At 32.5% G+C, this 10,465-nt stretch overlaps 1 protein-coding gene across 11 annotated transcripts in view; it reads left to right on the top strand.

Moving 5' to 3' along the window:
• The first annotated feature begins 4,518 nt into the window (after positions 1-4,518).
• LOC119636582 (smoothelin-like) overlaps positions 4,519-10,465 on the top strand; it is a 53,014-nt gene continuing 47,067 nt past the window's right edge. For 9 of the 11 annotated variants that reach the window (XM_038032033.1, XM_038032025.1, XM_038032043.1 and 6 more), the window contains exon 1: positions 4,519-4,708. The gene's annotated coding sequence lies outside the window, so the exon portion shown is untranslated. The remainder of the gene's footprint in view (positions 4,709-10,465) is intronic. The other 2 variants (XM_038032110.1, XM_038032102.1) reach the window with 1 other exon arrangement.

The raw sequence follows: 10,465 nt of genomic DNA, 5'->3' as shown, positions 1-10,465 counted from the left end.
ACCAAAGTAAACTTTATCGCATTGAGATTTGAACCCGCGATCACAGACCTGGTAGTTGTGATTCTTACCTTCTCGGCTACTTAGCCGAATGGGCATTGAAATTTCAGCTATCTTCGACGTTTGAGTGCGTCGTTGTGGGAGTTTCCGCGAAAATGAAAAAACGGAAAATTGAATATCGGGTGTTTTTGAAAGTCAATAGGCTTACATAAATTAAAAACGTGTTGGACGCCGTGCATCAAATTTCTGAATCATCATTAGTTGTCGCGAAATTGTTGGCATTTGAATTGAATTATAGTCATACCAGCTTGGGTGACGGTAAACATTCGAAACGCTCAAAAAGTGCAGATACTGAATATAATATAGTTCAAGTTCCCTAGATAATGTTGGACGGTACACTATATTCTTCGGATCACCGTAAAAACCGAAACCTATATTGAGCTACTTAACGCATAGATTTGCAAAAAATATATCGATATGATTGTACTATTCTTAAAGAAGATTATATTTGTGAGTAACCTTCAATTCTATAGAAAAGGAATTTTTTTTCCCAGTCGGATTGGAAACTTCGCAGTCAACCCTGCTGCGGTCGGAATGCTTGAAGACTTGAAAAAGCCTGAAATATAGAAATTAGATATTTCAATACGTTTGCATTAATACTCAAACTTACAGCGGTTATCGATAAGCCTGTGGAACATTTAATAATGCTTTCAATTCGTTTAGGGGAATTTAACATGAAAGTATATAAAGTGGTTCTTATGCAAGTTTCTTTCCCGTTTTTTTTTTTTTCAACTTTCGCTTTCGAATATTTTCTTTAGACAAAGTAATGGAAAAGAGTTTCGACATTAACAAGTAAAAATGCTATAGTTTGGCAAGGTCGACTATTAGATACACTACGTAAATTTAATAATAAACCAAAAATTAGACCGTATTTTCATGTAAACGCATGACTCTCTTATTGAAGGATACTGGAACCTCGGCACGGTCCATATTTAGCAAACTTAATTTTCTTGTTAAAGATTTTATTATATCCGAGCACAAGTTAAGCTTTGTCGCCATAGAAGGATTTGTTTTCAGTAGAGCCCCTTACATGGAGTGATTTAAATAATAGATCTATGCGATCCAAATTTTGCATCCATAAGGACAAATTTTTCATTATGAAATATTAAAAATTACATCGTTTTGTCATATGCAGGATTTTTTCCATTAGAATCCCTATTAGAGGTCCTAGATCTACGTGGTCCAAATTTGCTATGATTAGTTTTTATGTCAAGTTATTATTATGAACAAATTTTGCATCGAGAAGAATTGAAAATTACGCGTTTTTACCATATAAAGATTCAGTTTTCGTAGGAATGAGTTGGTGGCAAGCGGGTCAAAAATTTACCCACATGCAATTCATGCAGGGAAGCGGTCGAAAATTGTGTTCATAGTTAAGCGAAAAGTCAGTGAAGCGTCAGTGTACCGTATTTCATTCAAATATCGCCTCTTTGTGGGTATAACAACCGTCCGCACAAACATAATATACTTTGTACCACAAGTGGTGTAGCGTATGCTTTTTCAAAATTGTTCACATACACACACACATACCCACGGTTACGAAAATATGTCATATTTTTTGATTTTCCGTTCTCCGTAGACATATTGCATTTGCATATTTGCATATTTGAATAAATAGACGAAATTCATATGAAAGAGGTTCTGTCCTATGTTAATTCCCCATATCAGATGAGTGAAGGATCGTAGGGAGGAAGAAGCATTAGATAATTCAGAATTTTTCTCTACTTAGTGGCAGTTTTCAATTTTTCCTTTTTTTTCTTGCATATGAACTAAAGTTTCGAAATTTTGCATCTGTTTTAAGCATCACAGTAATATATGGCTCAGAAGAATATAAGAGCCTTGAAATTGCGAATTGAATTTTTTTTAATTATCGTCTTAATAACTGCAGGGTTGCATTAATAATGAACGAGATCATTTAGGGCGCTTGACCTTTGCAAGACATGCGGCCTTTAGAGTTCCACAACCAAGAAGAGATGGACGAATTAGCAAAGTTTTCGAAATCAACTCGAAATTTCATGTACACGTATATTTGGATGTTACGAACGATGCGGCAGGCGTGACAAACTCTCAGGCTGTGATTCTATTAGTAACAAAGTAATCAATAATATCATTTTGATCAAAATTATCATCGATTATAGAAGTTCTATTATAGTATTTCTGTATTTCTGGCTTTGAAAAACTTCGTCATGTAAAAATATACAAATATTTAAGATCTTAGATACATATGTATCTAGTCTATAGCTATGCTATAGCTATAGCTATATGTATACGTATGTATGTATATGAGCTTGTGAAGTTGTCTCATATTGTCTTAACTCATACCTTCTAACGAATAAGCAGAAGCTTGCCTCAGGTGTATTTTTCCTTTTATGAGACTTAGACGGAGACGTTACAGGGTAAGATTCTGAATCTAGTTCGCCATGCTTGCCTACCTATAAGTCCGTCCATACGTCCATCCGTCCATCCGTCCATCCGTCCATCCGTCCATCCGTCTATCCATCCATACGTCCGGCCGGTTAGGTATGTTATTTATCGTTGGAATGCTCACCATCGTATGGTATCGTAGATATATATCGTATATCGTAGAAATCTGAAATTTCGCATGTATATACGCATGCATGTCAAGCAAAAAACAAGTTTCAAGAATTGACGCAATTTGACCACAACCAGTCAAAAATATAACGTAAGAGCCCACTTTAAAACTTTGCGTATATGTTACTCATTGAAATGCTCATATACGGCATTTCACATCTAAGGATCTAAAGCAGTGGATATCAAAGATTCGCCGTAACACGGCCGCATAACTTTCTTATTTTTGTTAGTAAATAACAAGTAAAAGAGAAATGTGATCTAAATGCATTTATATATAAGTAAATAGTAAAATAATGAAATAAATGGTTTTATTTCAAATGATAAGGGATTCCAATGAAGTTTTTACGATCCAATTGATCTATACAACATTTCACGTGTCAATTTGCAATGTAGTTATTGTTCGATCTCTGGCTAACGGATAGATAAGCAAACGTAGACATATTGTTGCCTGTCATGTTTAGTTATTAGCCTTTTCTTTTTTTTTTTTGTTATATTATTTCAATGGTATTATTTTCATAAGTCAAAGTACATATCACGTTTAGATTAAATGCGTATTCTTCGCATATATGTCTTCTATTTCACATATGTGAAATTCATATTTTTAAAAAGCAATTAATCCGCCTGAGTGGCCAAAGGCGAAGAATCTCGACTAACAAATGAATGGTCGTGAGTTCGAATCTCAAGTGCGGTAGAGTTTTTCATAAAAGTCTGATAGCCTTCTAGATGCTACTGCTTTTAAGAGTGCTTTAAGTCTTAGAATTTATTTCTCTGACGTAATTAATAGCAATAATAATAATAATAATAATAATAATAATAAAAGGCATTTGTATAGATAGATATAGTCTGTGGTATCCAAGTTGATGTATGACATTAGAAGTTCGACTTAAACTTTGTATAACTGTTTTTGTTTTTGTTCTACCAATGACACGTACTTTACACAACGAAATGAGAATAAAAAGTGATTTTTCCTAAGTTAATAGCTTCAAAGTTAAAAAAAGGTCGTACGCATCTATATGTGTACATACATACATATGTAGGACACGGTACAAATTTGTCAATTTTCATTTTTATCCAAACACAAAAAAAACAAAAAAAAAAAAAAACGTTTAGTTGTCAAATGTGTTTGAGATGTGTTTTCTTATTTTTTTATTTATTTATTTTTTTTTGTTGTTCATATCTAAACTGAGGAGAAACAAGTTACCGTGTATGTATTGTTTTTCCAATACAACACCTTGCAATTAGAATCATTTATAGACAAATATATGCACATCTATACATGTGCATACACGTATGTATATATGGTTTATAGCTTGTGGGCTAAATAAAATATAATAATAATAATGATAGTAATAAAATGAAAAAACAAAACAAAGCAAAAACAAAAAAAAAAAAAAAAAGTTCGAAACTAGCTTTTACCGAAACGTGTTCTCATCATACGTGTGTATCGCGTTCGTATTCGTATTCAGTCGCGTCGATAACCGATCTATAACACACCAACCAATTAGTTATTTTCTCCATAAATGAAATGTTCTGACTTCAGTTTAGTTTGAAATTTGAGTTCATTTGAAGTGTACGTGCAACGATCCATGACAAACGAAAAGCATACAATTTTATGTATATCATAAGCTCCACTACGAAATCCTCCGTATTTATACAACGAATTTAGCAAACAAAAAAAAAAAAATAAATAAATAAAAAATATTAAAAAAAAAAAATAAATAAATAAAAAAAAAAAAAGATATAAAAAAAGAAGTAAACAGAGATATAAACTACTACTTACTAAAAACCATTGAAGAATATTTTTAAATAAAACCAAAAAAAAAAAAAAAAGAAAAATTTTTAAGAGTTAGGAGTTTAGTATTTTTTTATTATTTATTTATTTTTTTTTCTTTAGCATCATATAAATTTGAAAACAATTTATTATAATTAATTAATAATAAAGCAACTTAACCACTCGATTGGTGGAAAAACAGATAATATTGCGTTTGTGTCTGTGTGTGTGCATGCGTGCGTGCCTATGTGTATATAAATATATTTAATAATTGTGTGATCGTTAAAGGTTAGTAAAATAATCGTAACGCAGCAAAGTGAAGAAAACGCTTTAGCTTAAGCTGATTCACATTAATGCTCCCACTATTTTTTAATCTTAATACATTATGAATATTTGTTTTTGTTTTTTTGTTTTTTTGTTTTTTTGCTTTATTCGTGTGTAGGATTCGCAACGGACGTGCCGTGACACAATAGGCGTTTTAAATGGTGATTCAGTTAACGCCGTTTTAACATTTTCAGAAGAAAACATGAGATAACTTTTTTTTTTTTTTTTCTTTTTCTTTTTCTTACACCCACCCACCTTGCATTAGAGTGCATTAACTTTGTCATTACGTGCATATTTCTTTCCTAATTATGTACCGAAAATGATGTGGATTTCGTGGATTTCCTATCGAATTAGCAATATCCTAATAAGCGTTATAAGTAGTTATGAAATCAATTTTGATCGAGAATCAAAAAGAGAGAAAACAAAAACAAAAACAATAGGAGATGACTTTAAAAAATAAAAGATGCAGTCAGTTTTTGTTCAATAACGTTCAATTTAGATATTTATAGTGACTTTTTTTCTCCCCCTTTTTTCTTGTATGCATAGAATTGCAGTATGGATAGCTTTCTTTTTCGAAAGTGGAACGCTATTGTTTTTTTCGTAGCATATTCAGAGTTACATAAAAGAGAATTTTTTATTCTTGCTTATTTTTATGTAAACAATGATTTATTCTTGTTCTTTTATACACATCACCGAAATATGAGCGGTATATTAATTGCGTCGAAACGTTTGTGACATCTAGAAGGCACACACACACCACATCACATCTTAAAGCATATATGTATATATTTTTGATCGACTCGAAATCGATTCTAAATCGATTTAAGTATGTCTGTCCATCTGTGTATTATCTGCGATAGACTAGCTCTTGTTTGCAAAAATGAACATATCGCTCATAAATTTGTTAAAGGATTTGACACGCCTACAATGCCCACACACGCCTATGCAACAAAAACTGAAAACGCCTTTGTTTTCGTCGTTTCTTGCTCGCTGCTCATAAACTACAACAACAGATACACGACATAACTTTAAATTTTTATTGTAAAAAATTGAAAAAAATCAGCCATGCCCCCTCAATATTATATAGCATAAAAATTCAATTTTTTTTTGCTTTTTTCTTTAGTTTTTAGTGTTAATGATGGAGTATAAAGGAGTCGATCACAGTCGACTATAGGCTTTTGTTAATTGTTAATTTATGAAAAGAATTTAAAAGCAATAAATGTCGTCTTGGTTTTAACAACAATAATAATGTTTTCATTAATTGATGTTTAATCTCGTCGTTGTTGTATTGAGGCGACATTCCTTTTTTTTTTTTCTCTTACAATAAAGTTATGAATCTGATTGCGGATAACATATTCGTTCAAGATGTATTATGCCTTTCCTGAACTCGACCTTTGTCGACAATTCAAACCTAAGCATTAGGTTTAGAAGAATTCCTAAAAACAACCTGTTATTTATAATTTAAATGGTATACTAATCGATTTAATTTAAAAGAGACGAAAATATATTATAGTGGACTACAGCTCATCATTAAATACTTTATAACAATTTGCTTCGCATTCGTATAAAGATTTTGCAAAATAAGGCGCTTAAAGGGAAAATGATTGAAAGGGTTATACGATCCGAACTATTTGCAATAGCGACGTTCGTCTTTGGACTAAAACATATTTCATCAAAATATCTCCAAAGATTTGCGACCTGTAGTGTTGAATACAAGAATTAAAGACGGACAGAATGTATAGATAGACAGTCGAAATTAGATTGATCCAGAAACTGATTTTAAATAATAAAATATGGGTTTATTTCGAGGTCTTCTAAATGTCTTGTGTATACGTCTGCAAGAACTTAATATACTCTTGACTCACAAGTGTTGTACGGTATAAAAATATTAAGCCTATCAATTGAATGAACACTAATTATATCGTAACTCCAATTTACATTTATGTGTGTGTATATAAATTGAATAAATTACGCCAGCATATTGCGATTTTGATTTACTTCCGAATTTGCGTTTACTAGATATATGTAATGTTGGTAGAGTTTTCGATATGTACTTTATTTGCTAGCGTAGTACAAGCAAATGCATAAAATATCGTGTAAATTAGATATGAGTATTATTTCTACATCTTTCCTTCTTCTTGTCCCTGTCGACATGACTCAGTTTTTACACGATTTTTTTAAGATTACTTTTCGCGAGAATCTTCTCTAACCAGCGTTTGCAACATCGGGCAGAGACTTTATAATATATGTATAATCTCCTAATCGATATCCAATTCTGAATCGATTTAATCGCGTCCGTATGTCCATTTGTATAATGCCTGAGGCATATATATTTTCTGCAAAAAATAAAGCTATCGACTTGAAATTTGATACAAGCACTGAAAGCTCTTCTACGCATATTGGTATTGAAAACGAGCCAAACCAGTCATAGGGCGCCCCCATGATAAAGCGTAAAGTGAGAACGCATCTGTTTTGAAAAGCAAAAAAAAAAAAAAAAACAGAGAACATTTGCATTTTTTTTTCATTACTCATATTCTACAATGTATTACAAATAGTGATAAAAATTTTCATTTGTACGCTCGAGTATATGTGCAAGAATGAATAAAGTCCAGGCCAAAGCTTGGCTGATCAAGCATTAAAGAGTTTCGAAATGTGATTTTTTTTTTGTGTTTCTTTCAAGAGAAAAGGTGGTGAGTATAAAAGATTCGGCCGTAGCCGAATATAAATGTCCTTCTTTTTATGGCAAGGTCCATCCCTATATTAATACTATAACCTATTTTTTGCATCGCATGTAAGTTGTACTTATTAAACTCTCGCAATTTCAAAACTAGTGAGAAACGAGTAAGAAAATTACATTCGGTTGGGATCGGATCTCTTATACCCATCATCGTTTGCTTAAGAAAGATTAAAAAAAAGGAGAACCAAATTTTTATATTCTATAATTTGGGGTGGGCGCGGCTTGCAGGCGATATTTTCATTTTTGCAAGGCAGACAAACAGACAGACATGCTGAGGTGCTTGAACGAACTTGAAACCGATCAAGAACTTATATACTTTGGGGGATTTTTGAAGCTGGCTTCTTGCTTGAACGAAATAATTAAATTTTGAAACACTACAACATTGGGTAGGCGCTGTTCAACTTTTCCTATTTTTTTTTACAAGATTTACAGCATCGCCTGTAGAATGCACTTGCAATCTCTTCTATGCTTATCTGCTGTAGTTTATGAGTAATGACCAAAAATCTGTTTCCTCATTCCTCTTGAAGAACATAGGCATTTTCAGTTCACGTGATAGTGTCCTTCGAGCGACTTGACCCATTTTCAATACTAACCTGCATGTTGAGTCATCAAATGTTTCTGACGATTTTGAAGTCGATAGCTACACTTTTGTGGCCAGTAGAGTGTTTACAATAGACATTAAACAGAGGGACAGACGGACATGTTTAAATCGATGCCGCATTTTATAGAATATGATTGTATCCCCTTTAATTCGCCCAATATCTACACTTTCATATATTAAAACATTTCCAAAAAGTTAACGCATACCAATGCAATCATATATTTTATATTTATTAGTATGTCTGAAATGTTATTCATTCATAAAAATTTTCAAATTCAAATCATTTTGATAGTTATAATAGGATTATTTCTTGTTCTAACCGCACGAAAGAGTAAAATGCAAGTTTTTCGGTCCACAACAACACTTTGAACTAAGAAGTGTGATGAAAAGTAGCTGACTTAATTTTTAAATTATGAACAGGTAGTTTACTTAAAGGCATGATGCTTTACCACCTACATATTTTTCCAATGTTTCGGGCAACGTATGCGAACCATTCATGTAGTCATTTTTCTCACATATTCCGAGCCAACCATAATATTGCCATTTGTGGGCACATCACTCTAGATGTAAAGAACCGGTAATCGTAAGGTGCCAAGTCTAGTGAGCAAATCGTACGGAGCTAAAATATTTCATTTGAGCGTTTCCATCGCGGCACGAAGCGTGCATATATCCTATAAAAAAAAGCATTGTTTTGCCTTGTGTTGTGTCATCCTTAGGAACCTAACTAATGCGATGCAAAAACGATTTATTTTTCTATCGTTCAAATAAAAAAAAAAAAAAAAGAAGAAAGTATTTTAATATAATATATATGTGATATATACATATATGCATATGTGTATAAATGTGTGATAATTTAGTACATTAAACGACTAATAGAATACGATTACAAGCCTCTTGCAGTTCAGTCAGTTAACATAATTGTACGATCCATTAGAAAGGTATCCTAACAATGTCACTGATTACAAATACTCATACAGCTTGAAACTTATTATTATTAAATATATGCATATATACAATAGGAATTATAAGTAATAGGGGAAAACCAGACAAGACGAACCAGACATTCAATCATGTTTAGAATCAAAAGGCACAGTTATCTTCCGCTGGAAAGAGGAAGCATTTTACATTACTAGTTAGTAAGTTTCATAGCTTTATAGCTTTACTAAAGCAAAATGCTTGATGGTGTGAAATAAATCCAGTGAAACTCCTCTGAATGACAGTGAGACATAATTCAACTTGTTATACGCGAATCTAGCACACGTAGCGATAGTAAGCCTAAATTTGTTTTCTGAAGTGTAATCAAGATTGCCGTACACGCGCCGTTCGCGCTGAAAGCTATGAAAGGGACTATAAGGCTTCAACTTAGTTCCATAGCAAAGTGTTACGAATCCTCACAAGTTGGAAATCAAAATTAAAAACGACATTAATAAATTCAAGAACAGCATTCGTCATTACTACGCTAGGTAGAGAAGTAACGTTCCGTGCACTATAAGATATAGCAATAGCTTTGCTTATAGTTGAATTTACCCCATAACTGGTTCTCATTCGATCAATGCATAAAATTGCATAAAAAGGTGTTCATCAAATCAAAAGAAATTATTTTTTGCAAGCGCTTTTTATATCTTAAACAAATTTCGACATATTGAACCTGAATTATACTATGCAAGCACTTTTACCATTTATTTGCATATGGCTTATGGAGTATTCGGCACTTCTTGTTGACGGTCCAACAAAACGCCCATATATGTAAAATCTACGCCATTGGTATATCAAATCCTCACTTAAAATTTGTACGCTAGTGTCTGTGTGTGTGTGTGTGTGTGTGTGTGTGTATATATATATATGCATGTATGTATGTGACCTTCAGGCGCGGTTTGAACTTGTGCAGTTAACTGTAAAAATACCTTGCTGAATGAAACGCGGTTAACGCATAAAAAATACAATTGATATCGGTTATGATAATGACGTGCAGTAAAAACATTAAATCTGATTTTTTTCAATTTTCTCAATTAATTTCTATTAAGCTAGATCAAATAAATACATGTCACATATATGCACTTAAAATTCATATAAAATGTTTTTAGAAAAGCATAGAATGCCGTATGAAAATGTATACGAAAATCAGGCTTCTTTCCATAAATTGTTCATATAATGATCAGCTGCTACAGCTGCTGTTTTTATATGCATTGAATAAGCGATCATGACAATTTCTCTTTCAAATTCCGATGACATTACTTTAATAATGCTAGGTGATGACGTTTACATTCTGTAAAAGGGTTATTTTAAATGGTAAGGCACCAGACCTATATGAGAGAGAAAGAGAAAGAGAAAGAGAAAGAGAGAGAGAGAGAGAGAGAGAGAGAGAGAGAGAGAGAGAGAGAGA

The sequence above is a fragment of the Glossina fuscipes genome, unplaced genomic scaffold (assembly GCF_014805625.2).
Source record: "Glossina fuscipes isolate IAEA_lab_2018 unplaced genomic scaffold, Yale_Gfus_2 0, whole genome shotgun sequence".
NCBI lineage: Eukaryota > Metazoa > Arthropoda > Insecta > Diptera > Glossinidae > Glossina > Glossina fuscipes.
Note: the sequence above shows the minus strand (reverse complement) of the source record. Positions and strands in the feature narration are given on the sequence as shown.